Below are 25,534 nucleotides of genomic sequence, written 5' to 3' on the forward strand. Positions count from 1 at the left end.
CGCCCAGATTAAAAGCATCCCATGAAAAACTAGCTTCACAAGTAGCACAAAGTTATGCTTATAAATGCATCTTGAAGGTCTGTGTGCCTTGTTAAAAAAAATAACTCTAAAAGCACACCGTGAAAATAGATTGCTGACAATTGTCCCACAATTATGACCAGGGTGTATAAATGTCCAAGTTGTAAAAATGTTCTCAGTAGTGATAATTGGCGAGCAGGATGAAACCACAAAGCCATAACCCTGGGAATAAGGTTAATAAACTCAAACATCAAAGGGGTAGGGACAAAGGCAGCTTCCAATGTGTTTTTCCAATTCTCGGGATTTTCGAATTGATTCCCCATAAATTTCTAGAAGAGTATGGCGATCCTTGCTGTCTGCCATTTCTAGCTTGATGACATGGGAATGGAGGACACCAAGATCCAATAGAAACCCTCCATGTTTGAATCTCCAGCAAATAAATTCATTAATAGATGACACGCCTTCCAAAAACGGGCTAATAATCTGAATAGGAGAGATCATAAAATGGCACCTTGTCCAACCCCTCTACACAATCAGCACAGAAACAGCGTTCCTAATCCAGTCCATGATAGTCATTGGTGACTAATCAATTTGGAGTTATTCTGGCCATCGTAATCTCTGCTAAATCTCCCAACACATTCACGATATCTTGCCTAGACTGTTTCATTGCATGCCTTGCACATGTTGTAATCAATAAGTCAATGACGTTGATGACGTGGGAATGAAGAGCATTGATCATGTTCAAATACAAATTGAACAATTTTCCTAGAATTCATCCCCACTGTACAATCCAAATTTTTTCCATACCTGACCTATAAAAAGTTAGCTTCCCTGTGTCCAATATTGGAGCCTTAAGTATCAGAACCTTCACAACTAGGAAATCAATAATCTCCTCTACAGGACCTGCAACATCTTGAATGACACGTAATGATTACTTTTACCAAGTCCTTGCTTTAACTCTCCTACGTCTACAACTTTCTCTTTACCAGTGTCAAGCATGGCTATTGAAATTCCCCCAAACTCAGAATATTTATGAATGGTCATGATTCAACCACTTTTGACGAATTCTACCATCAAAAGGCAATGACAACTACATAGAAGCATACATAGTAACACGATGCCAAATGCTTCACAGCAAGCGGTTCTATCCAACATTTTGGAACATTATGAAATATAAATATAAAGTGTGTGAGTCACCAGTAGAGAAATATGACTTGAACTGTATAAACATTATCTCTCATGACTAAACACAAATGACAGCTCTTCGAATCATTAATTCTTCATAAGGAATCAAGTTGTAAATTTCACCCTTGTGATGTCTACAGAATATGACAATTAGCAAACAGGAGAGCGGTGTTAGTCAGCTAGCTATATCTAACCATGGACAAAAGCAAACATCCCACCCTAAAGTATCAGACATGTCAATATAACAGAAAACAGTAATCATAGCTTCGACTCTTTGAAGGGTTATACATTAACCCTGGAGGTTATTCCATCTCTTTGATAAAACCAGGGGCTATTTAGCCCCATCCTAATTAACTCTTATATTTCCCAAAGGGTATGCTTTAATCTTTCTATTAGGGGGTCATTTTCACTATGTTTTTTCGTTTAGACACATTGCTATTATTCACATAGTTGATTCATAGTTCTTGTGTCTTTCCATACTTGAATCATGCTTTGGTCAAAAGAAAATGGTTGTCCAAATTGAATTTCATTTTATCATAATTGCATCAAGGGGTGGAATTTGCAGGCAATTTGGAATGCTGTTCCACTGACAAAATTGAGGATGGTTCAGCAGGGGATTTTGGGTGATGTCACAGTGTTCATTTCGATTTTCTTTTTTAAGGCAGTTTTCAGTCTCCTGTGTCAAATTGTAAAATATCCCTCAAGGGATCCCTTTCCATGCATTTCAGGGAGTAATCTGTCACATCTGTATTAAGGCAACAGAGCCAAATGCTACCTAACCCTCTCCATGACTCATTTCTATTTGTGATGTGTCTAATCCCTTCTATTATTAAAAGACATTTGAATTTTGCTATAATAAAGAAATTGTGCAATTCCTGCATTAAATTGTAAACATAATGTTAACTTTGGTAATCACACTGTTAAATTGTAAACATAATGTTAACTTTGGTAATCACACTGTTTAGTTAATGAGTTAAGATAATGAATCTTTGGAAATAAAATAGGATGTTGACCTTTCATATATCTGAATCTGATCTTCATAATTATTGAGGTGTTCTTATATAAATCTACAAGAAAACAAACACAGGATGGAGTTGAATAAACCTCAAAATATTCATCACATCATCATCATCATCATCATCATCATCACCACCACAATGAGGTCATGTCAATAATCTTCTGCACATATTGCTTCAATTTTCAACCAAACATTCTGTTACACTACATCGCCACTAACGTAGTGCCACTTTCATCCTACCAAATAGCCAGATGTCAAAAGAAATTACCATCTTTTGCACTCATAATAACATTAAGTCAGATACCCCGTGAGTTCCATGCTTCAGGGAGCATTTAAACATGTTACACTGTCCACCTCTGGAGAGAAACTAATGCCGGGGAAGGTCCAGTTACTCTGGCCAATTGCATAGAGTACATGCAGACAGATCATCTCAATACCTTAACAATCCATTTGTCTCACAGTCCCCTGTGCTTGTTAATTGGTACTAATGTGAATCATCACTCAGTAACTGCAAAAGGAAGGGAAAGGAAAGTGGAAGTAATTTCTGACCATCTGTGTTGTGTGCGACTATGTATTCTGGGTGAGTGATTTGGGTTAACGCCACTTATAACAGTATTCCAGTTATATCACGGCGTGTCAGCTTAATGTGGGAGGAAAACCCGAAGTGATGCAGGTCTCAGATGTTTACCACTTCGGTGAAACCCAAGAGAACGGGTATGGTCCTGATAAACCTAGGAACATAATCAGGGCCAACCGGGATTCGAACCCACAATCATAGGTTTCTTGCGTGCCCAAGGGACGTCGCGGCACCTAAGACAACTGGGCCACCCATGCCGCCCCACTATGTATTCTAGAGCTTGGAAATATTATTTGAAGTTGTAAACTACTATCACTTGATGGTTTACCCTGAAGTCCATAAGATAGGTCTATAATTAACCTCGTGTTATGGAATATCTTTCGTCATTTGAAGTTTCTTTTGCTACCTTATGTACTATTGTTTTGACAAAATCATTAATTTTATTGTTTACACCTTGTTAATATATATACCACTTTCAAAAATATTGCTTTTCCAAAAACCTTCAAAAGCTGCTCTTGCATGCAATTCAAAATCATCATCATTGGATTCCATGTATTCCCTTGAACATTGTTCCTGAGCAGTTCCTTGCTTGAAGCTTGTCACAAACAATAATAATAGATCATGGAACTTAATTGGCAGCAAAAAATCTACTAACCAAATAAACAAAATGGATTTTTTCACTTACAAAACATGGTCTCAAACAAAACCAGCTATCATCCCTGTCTTCGAGAGGTTCAAATCAATACAATAAATAGGAGTCCCCTGAAGCTGTGTTTTATTTGTAACACTGGAGAGTAACAATCACCAACATCCATTGTAGGCATGGTTCTCCAATAGTTCTACTCATACCTGTGGTCGAAGAATCAAACTCGCCACAATGCCCTCTCAGGCTACTTGATGTCTGAACAGCACCATAAAACAGCTCTTTTGCTTCATCTAGGTCAGACACAAATTCATCAATCTTGCTGCCTTTGGCTATCATTTGCAGGCCTATTTTCTGGCTCTGGCACATATAACTGTTGGTACTTGTTTGTGAGAAATCCTAGCCTCTAATTGTGGTATTTAGCAGTCGTGGGTGTTGACCTGCATTGAATTACATGTACAAGTTTGTGCAATTGAAAGTACATTTTCAGTGTCTTGCCCTCGCAGTTTCTACCTCGTTAGTGATGGTAGGAATTTATCAACGATCTTAATGCTTAACGATGTAAATTAATATACCTCACATGGATCTTATCAGGGCTATTTGGTTAAGAGATTGGAAACTCATATGGGCTCAATAATGGAACAAATTAACATGTACTTGTTTACTCAAAAATGATAGTAATCATTTATACAAATAATATGAAGAATCATAATAAAATCAAGATTTTCAGAATATCTAGAAGGAAAATGGTGTGATAAAAACAGCAATGTCTTTCTTTGACCCATAAATGACTGTCACATTAACAGCATATATTTGTTTATGTAGGCAAGATTCAACTGAACAATTTATTGGCAGAATGACCAAATCAATATCAGTTGACATTAAGAAATATGATGATTCATGTAATCTTTGGATGAACATGTTGTTAACCCAAAGCAGTGCTAAATAGAATGTACTAACTACAATTTGACACTAATCTTACTGACAATAGTGCAGAATAATTCAAAGCATAGGAAAAACACAACATCATTGCCAGTACTTAAAACGACCTTACAACCACAGCCAAGAATGCTAAGCCATACACTCATTCAGTCCATGTCTCCTCAAGCATGTCATGGTTCAGCAAAATAGACACAAGATCCTGTAACAACAAGGTGATAATTGCCTTAACAGTACTTCTGTAAAATAAGTACCTCTGACTAAAGACACTACACTGTTGCTCACTTATTTGTTTCTGGAATATTATAATTGATCAGAGTGTCAGTGAGTGAGTATGGTTTTACGCTACTTTTTAGCAATATTCCAGCAATATCACAGTGGGGGACACCAGAAATGGGCTTCACACATTGTACCCATGTCGGGAATCAAACCCATGTCTTCGGCGTGATGAGCGAACGCTTTAACCACCAGGCTACCCGACCAACCCCTATTTGATCAGAAAAAGTCTTCATGTGGTAAAATAGGACATGCCTGAAAATATAGTTTCAGCACAACGGATATCCTCACTGCATGGGTATCAAATTACACACTGATCTGTGAACAAACTGGCCAAGGAGAAGGTAAAAATGATCTGTTCGTCATGATTGTCATGCTAGCTGCAGCGATAGATGAAGGAGAAAGGGTGAAGTTGTGTCCATTATCACAATACACAATAAAATGTAACATGTGTTATTCCACATACTACATACAGTTTCTTTATGATACAGGAAGGAGTGAGTGAGTGAGTCTGGTCTTATGCCACTTTCAGCAATATTCCAGCAATATCACAGCAGGGGACACCAGAAATGGGCTTCACACATGTTTGGAATCGAACCTGGTCTTTGGCATGACAAGCAAACACATTAACCATAAGGCTACTCCACCACCCCTTATGATACATGAAGCCGCTGAGTAATTTGTAAAATGACATTTTCAATATTGCTGACATGGCAGCCATGTTTAAAATCAAACCAAAATTCTGTGCTGGAATTATACATTCAAAGTTCAACTTCATAAGCTTGAGGAGATATCAAAATGGTAATTTGTTTTGTGAAGATAGACAGATCAGCAACAGGTAATACCCCATGCAATAGGCGAGCTTACACTTTCAGATCAGGTGAGTTAAACATGTTCACTGTTATGTCCAATCACCTTTCACATTAATCTATAAACCGTTTCAGCCATGAACGAAAACATTTGTATCAAAATATGTTCCTTATTCCATAATTGAATATTATACATGATCAGTTTCCTCTTGATTATCAATCAAGCCCTGAGCATGTATAATATATCAAGAAATGAAAAAACATGTCAACAGATGGTGAAGCTATTACATAAAATTATACAAACATACCCAGTGTGCATTATGAAATTACTCATGTTCTGACACATTAACTTAGATCCATCAGCCCTACACATGCATAAGACAAGACCCTGAAGTGGAAACAGAACAGTGACATTTCCATCAGCAACAAAGGAAATGGCACTGTCTCCTCTTCCCATTGATAATTACAACTTGACATTTCCAACACGGCTGCCAGTCAACAGAGCTTGCACTTAGATATTGTTTTCAGGGTTCAATGAGCTAAAAACCTGTCTGTGTTTTGGTGTGAAATAAACACAAATCTGTTTTGACTTACATCAAGTAGGAAAGGTGCATTTGGCAGTCCTGAAACATTCACAATAGAGAACTCTGACAGGCTGTTCGCATATGTCGACAAGGTCTGCAAACTTTCCATAATGTTACAAATTACAATGGTTTGATTGTATATACATTTCAAACAAAGTAGGGCTCAATTCTTTCCACTTCCAAACCCAATATGTCTAATGTGTCTGCATTTCCAGGAAAAAACAGAACTCCAGGAAATTTTCAAGAGCATTTACCTGACTCTTTCCTTTTCATTTTATTAATACTAGTACTCCCAACTAAGAACAGTAGATACAAGTTTCAAATTTCATTCAAAAAATTAATTCACAGACAATACGATGACCATCAATTTAAATAAATCAAATCGTACAATTAAAAAAACAAAATTTTTATACATAAACTGGTGCTTTATTGCACCTTGGATTTTAAAGTTAAAGAGTTAAAGATGACAGTCCCATCCTGTAGGTTTACTTCAGAGTGAGTGAGTGAGTGAGTGAGTGAGTGAGTGAGTGAGTGCAGTTTTACGCGGCCAGGAATCAAACCCCGACCATCTGCTGTCTGGGCAGACATTCTACCACTAGACCACAGAGGCAGTACAGACCTCATTGACTTTGTTGATGGATGTCATCGTATCTCAATTATGCTTGTAATGTCAATTACTCAATTGTCTGTTCCAGACTTGATTCTTTACCACCCACCTATATATAGCTTGAATATTGCTGAGAGCAGTGTTGAACAACAACAAACAAACCCAATGCCCTGAAGCAGTTATTATGAGAATAATTTGTCAGGTCAGTTATTAGCGCTGTGTAATTGTCTTGATCTCACATGAAAGTAACCCATGCTTGCTGTAAAAGGTGACTATGCTTGTCGTAAAAGGAGACAAACAGGATCGGGTGGTCAGGGTCGCTGACTTGGTTGATGCATGTCATCGATCACAACTGCGTGGATCGATGCTCATGATATCAATCTCTGGATTGTCTGGTCCAAACTCGATTATTTACACAGACCGCCGTCATACAGCTGCAATATATTGCTGAGTCCAGCTTCAAACAACAAACAAACACAAAACAGACATGAAACATGAAAGTAATGATAGTTGCTGTTGCATTATATAGCATCCATATCGAAACAAAACCATCACAAGTATCCGGACCACAACAAAAAAACAATGGCAACATTGAACCCATTCGGACAATGCTTTACATTCAGGCAAATCGGTTCAGGAAGGAAAGAGGAAATGAAATGAAACCAGCCAATCACATGTCATGTATCCCTGTACTGTCAAACACGTGGGTGACAGCTGTCACTCAAGGCTGGATACATCCATGTATATTTTTCTTGGTGTTGGCTCCTAAGAAAAACAGTCCAAGTATGTTCTGTGATGTTCACACGGAAAGAGCTATCGCAGACATGATTTACATAGCAAAGCTTCTGAAGAAAAACTGTTTTCTGTTCAGGAAACATAAATCTCTGGGTTTTTTCACCCCCAGTTGTAATGTGAAAAAAACACCAGGAAGATATAGACTTTGACCTTGTAGCCTAATGATAACATATACCATTTCTTTGTGTGGACGACATTATTTTGGTTTTTTTAGCCATGATATATTATTGATTCCAGTTTTACCTACAGCAGAATTAATAAATAATTTGTATCAAATGTTAAGGATGAAAATTGTTCTTAGGTTGACGTACGAACATTATACATGGAGGTTTCTTTCCACCATATCATAGATGCCACTGGTAACATTTTGTTCAGCACGTATAATGCATATCTGTAAATGTCAAAACAGAAATGCAGGAACAAACATACCAACTACCCAATAAATAGTATTTTCATTATCAAAGATAACTAAGGATGACAATCAGCCTGAGTGCTTTATAGATGTGTGATATTTGATAGTGCTCAGCAGATGGAAGATGCATGTCTGGAGAGGATTCGATGAAATGTCACACAACATATGACATTCTAACATGAACATACTCAGCTCTCCAAATACCATATCTGGATAGCAGGGCTATCCTAGCTGCGGTGGACGGGGTGGGAGGGGGGGGGCGGGGTGTGTGTGTGTGTGCAGAGGTGTGGGTGCCAGAGAACAAAACATGCATGATGGTGGCGTGTGTGGTAGGGGGTGGGGGGTGGGGGGGTTGAGGTGAAATTGGGTTTAACGTCGCGTCCAAGATTTTTGCACTAATATAGCAACGTGCATGCACATGTGTGTGTGGCTGCTTTTAATAGTCCGGGTTGATGCCGATTTATAGTGCTAGCCCACTGAGATACCATGCCGCAGTTTAACATGAATACCCCACTCAGACACAGTATACTGACTCCGAGCCGACCAGTCTTTGTTTTAGCCCCTTAATGCCGAGCGCCAGACAGGGTAACAACAAGTACCATCTTCTAACGTCTTTTGGTATGACGCGGCCGGGGATCGAACCCCGGACCTTCCGCTCTCCGGGCGGACGCTCTACCACTAGACCATGGTGTATGTGGTGGGGGGTGGGCGGTATGTGGTGGGGGTGGGACGTGTGGTGCAGGTGGGGTGGTAGGTGAGGTGAAATGGGGTTCAACGTCGTGTCCAAGATTATTCACTTATATAGCGATGTATATGCGTGCGTGCGTGCGTGCGTGCGTGCGTGCGTGGGTAACAAAAATACCCACTCTGACACAGTATACTGACTCAGAGCCAACCAGTCCTTGGTTTAGCCCTTAATGCCAAGCTCCAGACAAGGTAACAACAAGTACCATTTTGTTGGATGAAGGTGGTGGAGAGCACTGTGTCGTAATGTAGTATGTGATGTGTCATATGAAATGGTGTGTGGTTCTGTGTCTATGCCCATGTGTTTCATCAACAACAAAAACTCAAAACGCAAATACAAAATACAAAAAAACAAACATAACAAATGATCATGTCAATTCAACTCGACACAAGCATCAACAAATTACAACCCCTGCAAAGGACAAAAGTTCAAAAGTATTCAACAACATGAACGTGTAGAATTCCAAGTTGAAAACAGGAAGACATAATTAGCACTCTGAATGTGACCAGGTACTATACGCTTCTTGATGTTCTTGTCACATGTGTTAAAAATAATTATATCATCTTGTCTCGAGGATCCACTTTTTAAGGAAACTTTATCCAGCGAATCTAATTCCATCCTTAAATCATGTTATTAGACATAACGTCCGTGTATGTTTTGCACCCAAAACAAGGTAACATTACACCATATGATAATTTTCGCTTAGCTGCATCCGTGATGTCCAATCAACATGTTCTGACATTTTTTACCACAGCACATTAGAAGTTAGTTCATGTTCAGCATGGCCATAAGAAATGCATGCAAGATTAATCTACATTTAATCATTAGCTTGTCAGTCGAAACATTTAAAAAGTGGAAACATTTAAATGTCTGACTCCAAATTTAATTGATGATTGTCAGGCCACCCAGAGTTTGCTTTGACTCATATAAATAGAAACATTTTGATAAAAATCCTCCATTTTTCATGCCGAAATTAAAGTCACATATATACATTGAGCAATGTATGTCTACTGACAACTATAAGGCAAACCCATTTTCTTTCTTCTGATGAAGATGAATTATATGGCTAAAGTGAAAAAACCCAAAACAATGCTTAGAAATATAATATTCTTAACATAGCTATTCATTTTCCTATATACTATCATAATTGATCATCAGTCAACACTAAATTTCACTATAAGGCAAACTCATTTTCTTTCTTCTGATGAAGATGAATTATATGGCTAAAGTGAAAAAACCCAAAACAATGCTTAGAAATATAATATTCTTAACATAGCTATTCATTTTCCTTTATACTATCATAATTGATCATCAGTCAACACTAAATTTCACTATAAGGCAAACTCATTTTCTTTCTTCTGATGAAGATGAATTATATGGCTAAAGTGAAAAAAAACCAAAACGATGCTTAGAAATATAATATTCTAAACATAGCTATTCATTTTCCTTTATACTTTCATAATTGGTCATCAGTCAACACTAAATTTCTGTTTGTTTTGTTGTTGATTGTTTCACTTGTACCATATCTTCCCTTGTTGTTGTTTTTCAGATGAACAATTGACTTCCCTCTGCATGTGTTTGTGATGGTGCCACCAGTGCGGCAGGATACACTCACCTTTTTGCCAACATTTCGTATCATGACAGTTGGAATTGTGCAATGTATTTCTTATAATTTTGGAAATGGTGTTGTCTCTTTTATCAAACCCCTCGATATGTATTCCTGAAGTGAGACAAATGATACCTTGTTCTTTCACCATAAGTTTGTCTCATACTAACAAATATCTCTTAATGTCCTCCTGGACTCCATAACCTCATAAGACAAAGTATTTCCCCTCATACTGGCATCAACACCCAACATCCAACTATGACATTCTCAGTGTGTTTCTGTGCCATAAATTTCATCAACAAGGACAACTCTCTATGTCAGTAGACAAGATCGTGCTGAAGTTTGCCTCAGCAGCTTGTATACACTTGCCTTCCTTCCTTTCATATTCAGGGCACATTAATCATCGAACCAACCTGCCTCCACTGTTGAGAAATAGTGCCTTCTTTGAGGATGACGATTGAAAAATGGTTTACACAAGCACTTAAGGCATTTACATATTGGAAAGAGAGTCTCTTGTGTCAATTTCACTAATACCCCTGTGTAGATACATTTTGATTTAATATTTATTCATGTTGGCCCAAAAGGTGAAACTTCAAAAAATTTCTTCACATTTATGTGTGAACTGTTTTTAAATGTTTTACACAAACTTGTTTCACATATAGAACAGATCTGACACAAGGAATATATGCTTTCGAACATCATTACAAACTGTATTTCAAATAGATTTTACAAATACAAAATGGAAACTATACGTACTTGTGATAGAATTACTGGCAATAAATCATAAAAAAAATTCAACTTTCCTTCAGGCAAAAAACAGGATGGAACACTTTGAATACAATTAACTCTTAGTACATTCATCGACAATGAGTTGATTATAAAGAGGCGGTGGCTGGGTTTCAAGTTATGCTCAAAGGTCATCTCAGCTCTTAAATTGAAACAAAATAAACATCTAACAGCCTAATCAGCCATCAAAATTCTTCAACTCCCCACCGGACTCCAGAACAATAAATTACCTGTTCCTGGGTAAAGCTACAGTTATTGCCAGCAATTAAAAGAAAACAAACCATCGAACTAGATTTCCTGTTACATCAAAATAACTCTCTCCCCCTCTCACCCCAAGGGACTTCTCCCCTGATAACGAGAGGGAGAATTAATTGATATAGGCTCAGTTGGGTAATGGGGAAGCCTTAGCAGAGAAGTAACTCACTTGCCTATAGAGGGCAAGCATGTGTTATCGCTTGTTTCCATGGTTACAATCAAAGAAACCCCCTTTCTCTGTAAACAGCGCAGAGTCATCCAAAACAATGTGGCATCTCTTGGAGTCTCCCATCTGCCTCTTCAGATCTAAACACTACACATCTACCACTACAAATGTCTCCATATTGTTTCATCCACCAGCCAGATGTTCAAACTTCCTAAAGAAAATATTTTCCTTCACAGCGATAATTTCTTAAAGACAATATTGTTCCAAAGTGTTTTCCTGCCATGCTTGTCTGAAACTATGACTTATGGAGTTCAACTTCTAGTTTGCAGACTTCACACTTCGAAAAAGTATTTTTTCTATGCATATGATAACTATTCCTGATAGTCAGAGCTTATGTTAACATTATTTTCGGTTTCCAAAATGACTCTTTCACATATCTGTTCATATATACATCAGCACATCACCTGTTTCATGAGCATCTGGCTGATTATCTCCTCTCAATGCATGTAACATCAAAGCCACACACCGTCCTTTTGCCCATTTTGCCATCAAACCATCACTATCCATCCACTATCCATCTGAGTATACAAATCACTGTCTATCAACAAATCATTCCACCGTTCCATTTATCCATCATGTCAAACCATGTTTGTTTATCCAGAAAGTAAAGAGTCATCTATACAAACTAGAATTTGATTATTCCATCAATCCAATTATCCATCAAGTCAAACCATCCATTTGTTTATCCAGAAAGTAAAGAATCTCAAATTGTCCGACAACATTCCATCCATCCAAACAGTTATGCATTTGTTCATCAAGCCACCACAAGGACAGCTTATCTCCATATGATGTCAATATGTTCCCATTAAACCACCTATCTACCCACCCACCTATTATTCTGTTTCTAACCCAGTACTTGTTCATCAGATTATTGTGCGGACTTTCAGCATTATTTGTTCCAGAAATACAACATAAAAAACATATCCAATCTTTCAAATTCAATCCTGATCTTCAGAGTCATGTCTGTGTCAATAACATACTTACAAATCTAATCTGGTGAGATACACTCCGGAGGAACACCTCTCACCACTTCCCCTTTCCATCAGGCTAACAGCTATGATGCCACAGAAAATGTTCAAAAACCAAGACTCTCAAACAGCTATTACTCTTAATGTACCATTCATCAATATTTTCAAATAAATTTTCTGCATGGATAGAAACATGTTCTCATCAATTTCCATAACAGGATCGTCAATTATTCATAGAACTCTTAATAACCACCCTGGTGGTGTGCCAGTGCATTCTGGATACCATTAATTCAGCAAATCGCTTACCAAATTTGTCGGTCATGCAATAGATGATGTAATGGAGAGTAGAGAAATTGATCACTTGCTTGATAGCCATAGCTAGTTTGATCTGTTTCCAGTGAAGTTCAGGAGAAGAGTTGAAATGGGAAAATACTTCTCATACGAATGTCTGTCAATTTTCTTAAAGGCAGTCAGAATATCAATACCATATTTATAGGGGTCCTGAAAATTTTGCAAAAGTGTCATGACACGCATTCAATTACAAGATCAGTTAACCAATTCCGGCATCATTAAGAGCCTGGGGATTCACGCAAAGTGTGCACACAGTTTTTACGTCAATATTTCCATAAACGTAAAAACATATTAAAGTCAATCCTATAACTAAATACGTCAACAATAATAACTTTACATATTGCTCACTCGTACCTACTCATAAACACACACACAAAAACAATCACTAAAATTGGACAACAGTATGAAATAAACACAAGCCCCTCCCATGCTATTATCACCCAATCAGGAAACAGTAGTGTGTTAGTGGGCATGGCCTAACTTGTTTCTGTTATGGAAAATGCAAATTATGGTTATCCAATCAAATGCCAGCACTTTAATATTTAACATTAATTTTACAAATATTTGAGTCAAATATCTGATACTAGTCTGTCTTACAGACCCTGATACATTTATATCAACTACAGCCCATGCAAGTCTATAATGTTTGGCAAGTCTAGATTACTGCAGTTTTACAAAATCATGTACATTTAAATCCTGTTGTCTCAAATGTGTCATATCTCTATTTGATAACACCATTGCACTAAATTCACCTCGGGTTTTCTCTTATTTAAAATGGGCATAAAAACAACTTTTCATGATTACAAAACAAGAAATCACAAAAAAATTCTCTATTTACACTGTAAGAAGTACAGACAGTTACATTTTCATGCAGAAAAATAAATGACATTTTTACCAGGCGTTGATAATGTTTCCAGACAAAACTATCATAAAATGGCCTGAGTCACAGATATGTTTCCATGCTGTAGCACATCCTTCAATACAGATCAGATTTCCAATTTTGCAAGCCATACCAGAGCCACTGGATTCAATAACTTTCAACATCAACGTCATTGATCTCAGTAGACTTCATCACAGGATCTAAGTGGTCACATTTCACATGAAAATAACATCAATCTGGTTCCTGAATGACGGAATTGATCACCGAGAAAAGACCTCCTTCTTCGAACTCCAGATCAAAATACTCATCATAGCTCTCAGTTTTATAAACAAATAGCCATTGTCTTGAATTCCTAGATTAAGTATTGTACCTGTGAAAATCTGGTTAAAAATAGGTTTTCCACAACCCATGCTTGCCATAACACGTGACTATGCTTGTTCTAAGAGGCGACTAACAGGATCGGGTGGTCAGGCTCGCTGACTTAGTGGCTGAATGTCATTGTATCCCAATTACATAGGTCGATGCTCATGATGTCGATCAGCTGCAATGTTGCTGATTGCAGTATTAAACAACAAACAAACAAATAAACAAAATATAATCTATTGCCATAATCTATGAAATATATAAAAATAGATTTATTTTAAATATTTCTGTAGCATGTTACTAAACTGAAGGAGATGCTCAACCCTGAATGTTTCCCTTTAATCCTGTTAGAGAACAAGCAAGCCTCATAAAATCACTACATTGATTGAGAGATCTCATGTTCACCATCCTGAAGTAATTATTACTACACGTCAGTGCACACAGCTGTTTGCAAACCCTGCATTCATACAAGAACTGGGTCTTTCCTTCATAAAAGGATATGTGAATTTGTCAATAATGAATGCCTTGAATTTGGGTGCACAGAAGTGGATGACTTAAAAATCAGTTTTGACAGAAGATGGGTCATCATATCACTGAACAAAGGCTTTCCGTTAAACAATAAAATTTTACAACAAAAGAATCTTCACAGAACTATCCAAGATCTCTTTCTTTACAATTTTTCAATCAATACTTAATCAGTACCCTGTCATAACACTGCCACAAACTAACTATTGTATTGCATGAATATATCTTACTTTTTGTAAACAATCCATAAAACTAGTCATGAATAAATATAAGGATCATTAACTGTTCAAAACTCACAAGGCTATAAATTTGATAATAACTGTCTTAACAAATAGCCATACACAAGTAAATGAATACACAAATAGTCAGTAAATGAATACACAAATAGTTGTCATTAAATAAATGCACAAATAGTCAGTAAATAAATGCACAAATAGTCAGTAAAGAAAACACAAAATTAAAGGGCCTGTCTATGCTGTAAGTGGCTCACATGAGTAAATAATATTGCCATCATGTACTAATCACATTATCTTAATTGTAAGTCATTTTTCAGAACTAAAAAGGTTACCCACATTAATGTCATATATGCCTTCAGTAACATGCTGTCAAATTATCAACATCCTAATCCTGTTTGCAAACCTTGCATTCATTGAACTGAATCCTAGAAACTGACCCCATACCATCAAAGTGATCTGCACTGTCTACAGACATATAAAGTCAGAGTGGATTGTGTGACTGACCTTATCATGAGTATGTGTTTATGAACCACTATCAAATAGTGATGATACCAGGTATTCGCCAAAAAGGTGAATGTATCCTGCCCTTACGGTGGCACCCATCACAAACACATGTAAAGACAAGAAAATTGTTCAACCAAAACAACATGAGTACACATGGCCCAAGTCAAAATATGGAATTGCATCGGACATCATTTTTGTCACTGATGCGTCAAATTTGGAAATGTCCCCCATGAATCTAATCTGCCACATCACAGGGCTCTTCAGCCTTGTGAACTACTAAAAGTACACACCCCATACAGATGAGACCATAATCCCATAAGAAGGAACCGAGAAGGAACATAATCAATGAAATAACATGTCAAGGATATAATTACTGCTAAACACTGAAACTTGACACCGTTGCCACTGACTAAAAACACGCTGCCTGAGACGCTGATCATGCAGGGGACTGAGAGGGGTCACTAACATTGAATATTCAAACTGTAACGAGGATATGTCCTGCTTAGCAGCTTATCAAGATCATACTTTTATGATGACATGAATATCTCCCCTACAACGAATAATCCTTAGAAAAAAAACAACTCCAGTTGGTGACAACTGCTTTGATAAAACATGAGACAGATATGTACTGCATTTAACAATGTATCATAGCAATGTCATGACAACTGAAGAAGCTTCCTCCTGAAAAGTTTGCATTTTTAACATGATCATAAGAACAAGCAATTACCTTTCTGTAAATTGTCCAAGTACGTAACTCCTATAAAGCCTTGGTCGACAGTGTCACGAAGCTCAACACAAATCCATTATGATACAGTCCTCAAGCCATGAGTCAGCCACGCTCTAGACTAGGGTTCACCTCGCAATGACCACTTCAGCTATCAGCAGAGAAAAAATACGGCAAACCCAGCCCTAAACAGCCTTTGTGTCTCTGGAGAAGGCTCGTCCTGTGCTAACCATTCATACACTTGGCTTCACTCAGCCTGGCTAAGCTCATTAAATTTCCTTCACAATACCAACTGTCAATGAATCAATCTTCGATGTGCAGAGAATAGATTTTGCCTTTTACTGTATGGTGTTGACAAAGGCTGAGGAGAGGTTTCCACTCTTTTATGATGTTGCGAACAGTGAAGAAGCAGTAAGGAAGGAACGACACAAGGCTTGTAACACCCTCGCACTCCCCTTCATCTGCCAATGTGCTAGCGTTCTCTTCTTGTAGCGCCTTCTGCTCTCACTTTCCTGATTCCCCTGAGAGATGGCGATACTCTATCCTCCGCTTGTCTCTCTTGCATTCAGTGCTCCCAGTATGAGATAACGCACGCTGGCAAGTTTCACTTCGAAAGCATGTCTCTGTTATTTAATAAGAGAAATTTAGAAACCCTTTTCTTACTCTTTTCCAACATTCCTTCAAGTCCTCATGACAATCAGTTCAGTGTTTGATAGTGGCTATTTCCTGTAAGAAAATCTCTTCAATGAAATGAAGTGTAGTACAATACATCCTTTAACACAAGTTCCATTCAGCTTGTTAGTCTGTGCAGTAATGAGAGAAATTAGGCTGGAAGGAGAGACACAAAAGGAGTGAGAACGAGCTCCTGATAGCGATTTGATACTACCCTGTGATGAAACAAGGCCCAAGCTGTTCATAAACTGAACACTTCTGTCAACAAATCCGATGCGATCACTCTCCTCTCACATAAAAGTCATCGATGTGACACAATATGTCACTCCTGTGGTAGCCTAGATATGAAGACATCACCCAGTCATGAATCAAAACAGATCCGAATTCTCTCATTCACGTAACCCCAGGATCGTCTCAGGTGACACAAACCGGTCAGTGTTTCAGTAGTACATGCTCCCAACACCTCCTGCTATATACCTTTATATAAATATCATAGTAACACTTCGCCCAAAGACACAAAAATCCTTCCGTCTGCTCAGTCCCGGAATCCGTCTGCTCCTCAGAGAGAGACTGGTGGAGGCACTCCTCCTGGCATCTGAAGCACCGCTAGTGCCACATGCTGGTAAACATCTCTGTGTATCTCAGCCCTGCTCGGCTCAGTGATTTGTGTAGCCTACCATCATAACACATGTCAGATAGCAGGGAGTCAGTCCGCCCTCTGTGTTATCTTACCCCTGCGGTAGTGTTTAGCCGACTACTCACCGCCACAGCCACTACTAACTGCCAGTGCTATTATAGACAACCAACCTTATCTGCTCCTCTTCACAACTATAAGAGGCTGATAATCATTTGACAATTCAGACCTATTCTTAAGTTACAAATAACTTCTACTACTCACAAGCCAACATCAGTTCTGCATAAATTACTCCTGTGATATGATTGTACAAACTACATTTCCTATACATACGCTTAAGTGTAACAATACATTATATACAAGACCTTTTCGTGATAAATTAATCATGTGTGTATTCTAAATGAGAAAATATTACGACAAGATCATTATAAGTATCTCATCCTAAATACCAGCTAGATCATACTTGAACTTGATATCCAGACTTTATTATGTTTGGACAAGTGATAAATGAATCATGTGTGCATTCTAAATGAGTAAAAATAATGACAAGTGAGTGAGTGAGTGAGTGAGTATGGTTTTACGCCGCTTTTAGCAATATTCCAGCAACATCACAGCAGGGGACACCAGAAATGGGCTTCACACATTGTACCCATGTCAGGAATCGAACCCCGGTCTTCAGTGGGATGAGCGAACGCTTTAACCACTAGCCTACCTGACCGCCCCGATGATGACAAGATTATTATCAGTTTCTTATTTTAAATACCAGCAACAGGTACTGAAAATTAGATCATGCATGATATCAGTCAAGAGCCAGTAGTATCTTGACTTGAATGTGAATAATATGTAAGTGTTACATCAACACCAGAGAAAAGTACCTTTCAAGAAAATGTCAGAAGTTTATGTCATGTTATATATCAATACTTTTTAGTATCCTCATGCAATGCTTTTTCTAATGGAATCCCATAAATATAATCTTGTCTGAATATTCAACATTGAAACGAATGGCTCCTTGAGGTCTGTAATGAATCAACTTCAAACATAAAAATTACTGAAGACAAACGTCATGCAATCTAGCCACAATTCAAAGTATTCAACTTCTTCATTCACATTTTACACCATGGAAAAGTTCTAAAACATCAATAAAATACATCTTGTATTCTAGATAGACATTTTAATATTCTTCAAAGAAACTCAAAATATTTTTTTCCAATTACCGTGCCCCCAAATTGTTTTTTTCAAAGTCGTTTCCTTTCATCACAGTGATAAATAACAGCTCTTTCTGCTCACAAAACTTGACAGGCCACACCGCCGACATCTCCTCAAATCTTAATACATTATTAATTTTACAATTTCATGCCATAAAAGCAACTCAATCAAAAACATATGAGCATTTCTTCCCCGACAGACACATTAAAGTATAGACATGTAAGGTGCATAATGTGACAAGAAACAACAGACTGCTCTTAGCTTACAGTGATCAGTACTTTAACAAGGGACAGTCACAATAATGGATGCACTGAGGAAGATGTCATGGTAATTACTCTACTGAGATCACAGTTAAAGAAGGCAAATGGTGTTATCAAAGGATTTAGTAGTATTGAGTACAAAAGCTTGACATATATATCACGATGGATTGAGTAGCAAGATGGTGATTATACTGTGCAGTACTTTCCTTTGATTTTCCTGACTGATGATGGGTGATTATAAATCTGAAGGGGACCTTGTGGGGGAGTGAGTGAGTGAGTTTGGTTTAACGCCGCTTTTAACAGTATTCCAGTCATATCACGGCGTGTCAGCTTAATGTGGGAGGAAAGCCCGAAGTGATGCAGGTCTCAGACATTTACCACTTCGGTGAAACCCACGAGCACAGGTATGGTGCTGACAAACCTAGAAACATAACCGTGATTCAAACCCACAATCATAGGTTTCTGGCGTGCCCAAGGGATGCAGCTCTGCACAGCGAATCGCGGCGCCTTAGAAGACTGGGCCACCCGTGCACCCCCTTGTGGGGGAGTAGGCCAAAGCAAAAAGGCAGTCCTAGCATGTTTGATTCATACAAATATTATTTTTTGCCAACACACAAATAGGGCAGTGAGGTAGCCAAGTGGTTAAGTGTTCACTCGCCACGCCGAAGGCCTGGGTTTAATTCCCACATGGGTACAATGTGAAAAGCTCATTTCTGGTGTCCCCACTTGTGATAGTGATGAAATATTCCCAAAGGTGGTGTAAAACCAGACTCAAACAATTTATAATGTATATCCGTCTATCAGTTAATTCCTACTCCCTAAATTCAGAGACAATGTCTCAGTTTCAAACAGTTATTTGTTATTACCACATCTAGACCTTTCAGGCAAAGGGCACCAGGCCAAGGAGCATAGTCCCCTAAACATCAAACCTTTCAATACGTATTTAGATATGTATGTATATCAGAGTAAAAGTCTCTTTCCTAGAAATAAAGATGGAAGAACACAAAGACTAAAATCTTTGAGTTTCCACAAATCAAAAAGTTTCATGTACTATTTCATGTCAACCAATTCAACACAAATACCATCAAGACATCCAAAATCCTTTGTTTAGTGGAACATAATCAAAACAATTTCATTGGCATTATTATTGGCATAATATTCCAGCAATATCACGGTGGGGGACACCAGAAATGGGCTTCACACATTGTACCCATGTCGGGAATCGAACCTGGGTGTTCGGCGTGACGAGCGAACGCTTTAACCACTAAGCTACCCGAAGTTGGTGAGAAAGTAAGAAAACATACAACTTTATTGATAACAATAACCAAAAGTTGTTTTCCATAAAGTTGTACGTTTTCTTCCAAAGTCCAAACAATAACACACACAATACAGCAAAATCAGCCCAAATCGTCCAAATTCACATTTCTCAATATTTGCTAAAAATACATCCATTCTTAACCACCCTTCTCGCACTACACAAAATGTTCTCTCCTTAACCCCTTATGCCCCAGGTCGCACTGTAACCCTACATATTGTAGATTGACACGAGGCTGCAGCCTAAATCAAACGCAGTCCAAACAGGGAGAGGTATGAAGTGTCAGTAAGGTAGACATCTGCTACAGGGGGATTACATCATGTTAGTGCTGAGTAAATACTGGATCTTATTTCACGGCTTTGTTATCGTTGCTTTATTTGCCTTGGCCTCTTCTCAATACTTATGTGCATATCCTTTATTTCAAATCTGGTCTGCATACCTCGTTCTGCTCGGAATGCTGTGAAAAAAATGTGGCCTATATCTGTTTCTTCATTTAGATAGGTGTATTTACTCTATGTGTGGGGTGGTTCTGATGAGAGATTCACTGTATATCAGACCAAAGAAATCACAATAGCTCTATGTTTCCTGGGTACACACTTCCCTTCCTTTGAGTCATGTTACATTTCATGATAGTCAGACATTTCAAACAAGTATGATGTGGCTGAAGAAATAATTTATCTTTTGAAAATAAACTGCCACCAAGACAAACAGAGAACACATCAAACATGGAATTATATCAAACAAGAAAAAGTTTATCTGTCAAACTTTTTCTTTTCTCTCTTTTTAACAATGTTAAATCTCATGTCAATCTCTAGTTTCATGTAATAACGATAGGTTTGAAAAAAAATAATAATCATTTAAAAATATACATTTCCATAAACCATCATCGAACAAAACAACAAAAAACTTCAGCAAGCATTTGATGTGTGATTATATCAATCAAGAAGCAGATATTTATTATCAAGCATGACTAATGTTTACTCAAATTCTTCTTGGCTAAAAATTTAAATTTCAAAGCGACTCAAATCTCATCGGCTATAACATCATTCCTAATTCAGCCTTCCAGTTGTGTACCAAATGCTCTGACAGACACTGAGCACTGCACAATAAATATTTATAACTGTGTCAGGGAGAGTTACAAGCTGAGGCTGCAACAACTAATAAACAGGGGTCTCAGAGGGAACCTTGACCAACGCCTCCGTCCGCTTGTTACACAATAAATATGATTGATCTGGCACTTGTCAGATTTTGAAGGCTGGAAATCCCTTGGTATTCTTTCGCCATAACAGCTTAATTAAAATTCAAGCCAAGTCCCAAATGAGGCATTTCTAGTTATGATCAGTTACAATTTTGAATTTGGGATTCAGCTGAAAATAAGAGCAGTTTTGAGGTGAGAAGGCACAAGGTTGTTAAAGGTTGGTTCCTTTTTCATCCATTGTTTATTCTTTCTCTTATTCCTATTCTTCTTCTGAAACGGTACTTGTTAACAAACAAATTATACCACTTTTAATTTTCTTAAAACCGTAAAGAAAATCTCACAAAATTGAATGAACAGTTTTGAATCCGGGCAGATGCTTGAGTGCATTTTATCATTAATCTGCAACAGAAGCACCTCAGCTTGCAGACGAACAAATACCATCTCTGAGGTATGCAAGTGTAGTCTCAGATTAAACACTGGATAAATAGCAATGAATTTGGAGCAAAGGTTAATTTGAAGTATGCAATAAATTTAACAAATTACCTTTTCCGAATTAGAAACAGGCTTCAATTATCTGATTACTTTGAGTTTAAATGTCAAATTTATGAACAATCCAGAGGATGGACATCTGACATTAAAACGACAAATCAATCCTCACGACTATAAAGACAAGTAGACAATGCTTGATTACTGGTTCAAGTGACCCATACCAAAGAGGTGTGTGTTTGTGTGTGTGTTTGTGTGTTCGTGCATGCTTGCGTGCGTGCGAGATCCTGTGCGTGTGTGTGTGCATGGATGCATGTATGCATGTTGTGTTACATCACCCTCAGCAATATTCCAGCCATCAGGGTCTATGACATGCTAGCAACCAAGTCATGGAGAATATAGAGTATAGATTCTTTCATATTATTACAGTTAATCTGTCATGGCATGATCAGTAGTAAGCAGAAAGAATCCGGTGACCCTTAACCTGTTTGTAGTAGAATAGGTTCACTACTCTATCAAACACCTTCACTACTTTCTATCATATGTTATTATACTCTCTGCCACATACCTTCACTACTCTCTATCATATATGTTTAATACTCTCTGCCACATACCTTCACTACTCTCTATCATATATGTTTAATACTCTCTGCCACACACCTTCACTACTCTCCATCATACACGTTTAATACTCTCTGCCACACACCTTCACTACTCTCTATCATATATGTTTAATACTCTCTGCCACACACCTTCACTACTCTCCATCATACACGTTTAATACTCTCTGCCACACACCTTCACTACTCTCTATCATATATGTTTAATACTCTCTGCCACATACCTTCACTACTCTCCATCATACACGTTTAATACTCTCTTCCACAAACCTTCACTACTCTCTATCATACACGTTTAATACTCTGTCACACACCTTCACTACTCTCTATCATACCCAATTAATACTCTCTGCCACACACCTTCACTACTCTCCACCACACATCTTTAATACTCTCTGCCACACACCTTCACTACTCTCCATCACACATCTTTAATACTCTCTGCCACACACCTTCACTACTCTCCATCACACACATTTAATACTCTCTGCCATACACCTTCATTACTTCACTCACCTTCACTACATGCTATGCAACATCTTCACTCGATCACACAACACTCCAGTATATCCCCCGCCAAATATTCCACGCCGACGACACAACCACAGCTCTGATTTCACATTTAACGCCGGTGACCAATGGGGATATCACACGAGAGAAGGTCACCACCCTCAGGTTGTGAGTTGACCACCCATCAAAGGAAAGACAGATATCAGCATTGTGCCACATGAATCATATATAATCCAAACACTAATTAGACTGTGTACAGAAGATGGACAGTCTAGACTGCCAATGAGTCGACCCAGCCGGGAGTGTTTGCATAGACAAGCTGTCTATAATTAACATTTCAAACCAAATATCTTTCAGGATATACAAACTTCAGTCCGGGGTCATAATCTACAAATATGTCTTGTTCTCTGTCAACAAACATCAAATTGTGAGAGTTTAACTTGATACTATGTACGACATATTGATATCAGACAGATGATAATTTTGATTGGCGTCAATGACGTCTTCTGTTAGTATTTCAAAGAGTTTAGTTTGTTTGTTGTTTCACGCTCAACAATATTCCAACTATATGACAGAGGTCTATGAAAAATCAAGTCTGAACCAGACAATCCAGTGATTGATATCATGAGCATCGATCTCAGCATTTGGGATATATGATGGCATGCATCAACCAAGTTAGTGAATCTGACCATCCAATCCTGTGAGTCGTCCATTACAATAGCCACAGGTTGTTTAAGGCTAATTCTAACTCGGATCTTCACTGGGGTGGTATTAAAAAAAAGGGGTGAAATTGGGGTTAACGTCGCGTCTAAGATTATTATAATTATAGTGACGTGCATTTACATGTGTGTATTTGTGTGGCTGCTTGTACTAGTCTGAACTGATGCCGATATATAATGCTAGCTCACTGAGATACCATGCTGCAGTTTAACATGAATACCCCACTCAGACACAGTATACTGACTCCGAACCGACCAGTCCTGGTTTTAGCCCCTTAATGCCGAGCACCAGAAAGGGTAACAACAAGTACCATCTTTCAAAGTCTTGTGATATGACGCGGCCGGGGATCAAACCCCGGACCTTCCACTCTCTGGGCGGATGCTCTACCTCTAGACCATGGAGGCGGTCCAGTATTCCAAATAAGGAACAGACAGTTTGCACACTACAAAGAATCAAACTGTAACAATATTTACTGATCTACAATTAATCCAATTTCTGTACTTCAAAGTTACAATCTTCAAATAAAACAAAAATTTAAAAAATAAAATATTCTCCAAATATGAACCGAAACTAATGCCTAAACAACTGCAGATTATATTGGACATTGAAGATATTGTTGGAAGTCATTATCAGCTGAGCCCATTTATCACAATCAATCACAACTGCCAAGCTATGCATGTGAGTTATGTACCATATTTGATATGTTATACCAGCTTCACACCTGCCATAAACACCAAGCAGATAATTGCTGACCTGTGTGAAAATCATTCACAAGCCTCGGACAAGGACATCGTGACCTGGGTCATAGTAACTGCATGTTGAGCGGGAGGGCCACTGTGTACAATGCATATTTAGATATAAGGGGCCAGCTAAGCATTGAATCCTGGGGAGGGAATTATTATTCTTAAATACTCCGTTCCCCAAAATCAATGGGAAAAAAATAAATTTTTGTCCCGACATTTGCACACATTGTACACATCCCCACGTTTGCACACATTGTACACATTCCCACGTTTGCACACATTGTACACATCCCCACGTTTGCACACATTGTACACATCCCCACGTTTAAACACATTGTACACATCCCCACGTTTAAACACATTGTACACATCCCCACGTTTGCACACATTGTACACATCCCCACGTTTGCACACATTGTACACATCCCCACATTTGCACACATTGTACACATCCCCACGTTTGCACACATTGTACACATCCCCACATTTGCACACATTGTACACATCCCCACGTTTGCACACATTGTACACATTGTACACATCCCCACGTTTAAACACATTGTACACATCCCCACGTTTAAACACATTGTACACATTCCCACGTTTGCACACATTGTACACATCCCCACGTTTGCACACATTGTACACATCCCCACATTTGCACACATTGTACACATCCCCACGTTTGCACACATTGCACACATTGTACACATCCCCACATTTGCACACATTGTACACATCCCCACGTTTGCACACATTGTACACATCCCCACATTTGCACACATTGTACACATCCCTACGTTTGCACACATTGTACACATACCCACGTTTGCACACATTGTACACATCCCCACGTTTGCACACATTGTACACATCCCCACATTTGCACACATTGTACACATCCCCACATTTGCACACATTGTACACATACCCAAATTTGCACACATTGTACACATCCCCACATTTGCACACATTGTACACATCCCCACATTTGCACACATTGTACACATCCCCACATTTGCACACATTGTACACATCCCCACGTTTGCACACATTGTACACATCCCCACATTTGCACACATTGTACACATCCCCACATTTGCACACATTGTACACATCCCCACGTTTGCACACATTG

General features: G+C 38.3%; 2 protein-coding genes across 6 annotated transcripts in view; both read right to left on the reverse strand.

Annotated features, from left to right (window-relative positions):
• LOC139479088 (heparan sulfate glucosamine 3-O-sulfotransferase 1-like) overlaps positions 1-25,534 on the reverse strand; it is a 275,458-nt gene that overhangs the window by 49,757 nt on the left and 200,167 nt on the right. The window lies entirely within an intron of this gene.
• The window catches only part of LOC139478876 (heparan sulfate glucosamine 3-O-sulfotransferase 5-like), a 133,810-nt gene that overhangs the window by 38,291 nt on the left and 69,985 nt on the right, over positions 1-25,534 (reverse strand). The window contains exon 1 of one of the 3 annotated variants that reach the window (XM_071261545.1): positions 16,036-17,470. The exons of the other annotated variants lie outside the window; for them this stretch is intronic. The gene's annotated coding sequence lies outside the window, so the exon portion shown is untranslated. Of the gene's footprint in view, positions 1-16,035; positions 17,471-25,534 lie in introns of those variants that run through there. 3 annotated transcript variants of the gene reach the window in all.

The sequence above is a fragment of the Haliotis cracherodii genome, unplaced genomic scaffold (assembly GCF_022045235.1).
Source record: "Haliotis cracherodii isolate W230 unplaced genomic scaffold, xgHalCrac1.p SCAF_4, whole genome shotgun sequence".
In the NCBI taxonomy this organism is placed as follows: Eukaryota; Metazoa; Mollusca; class Gastropoda; order Lepetellida; family Haliotidae; genus Haliotis; species Haliotis cracherodii.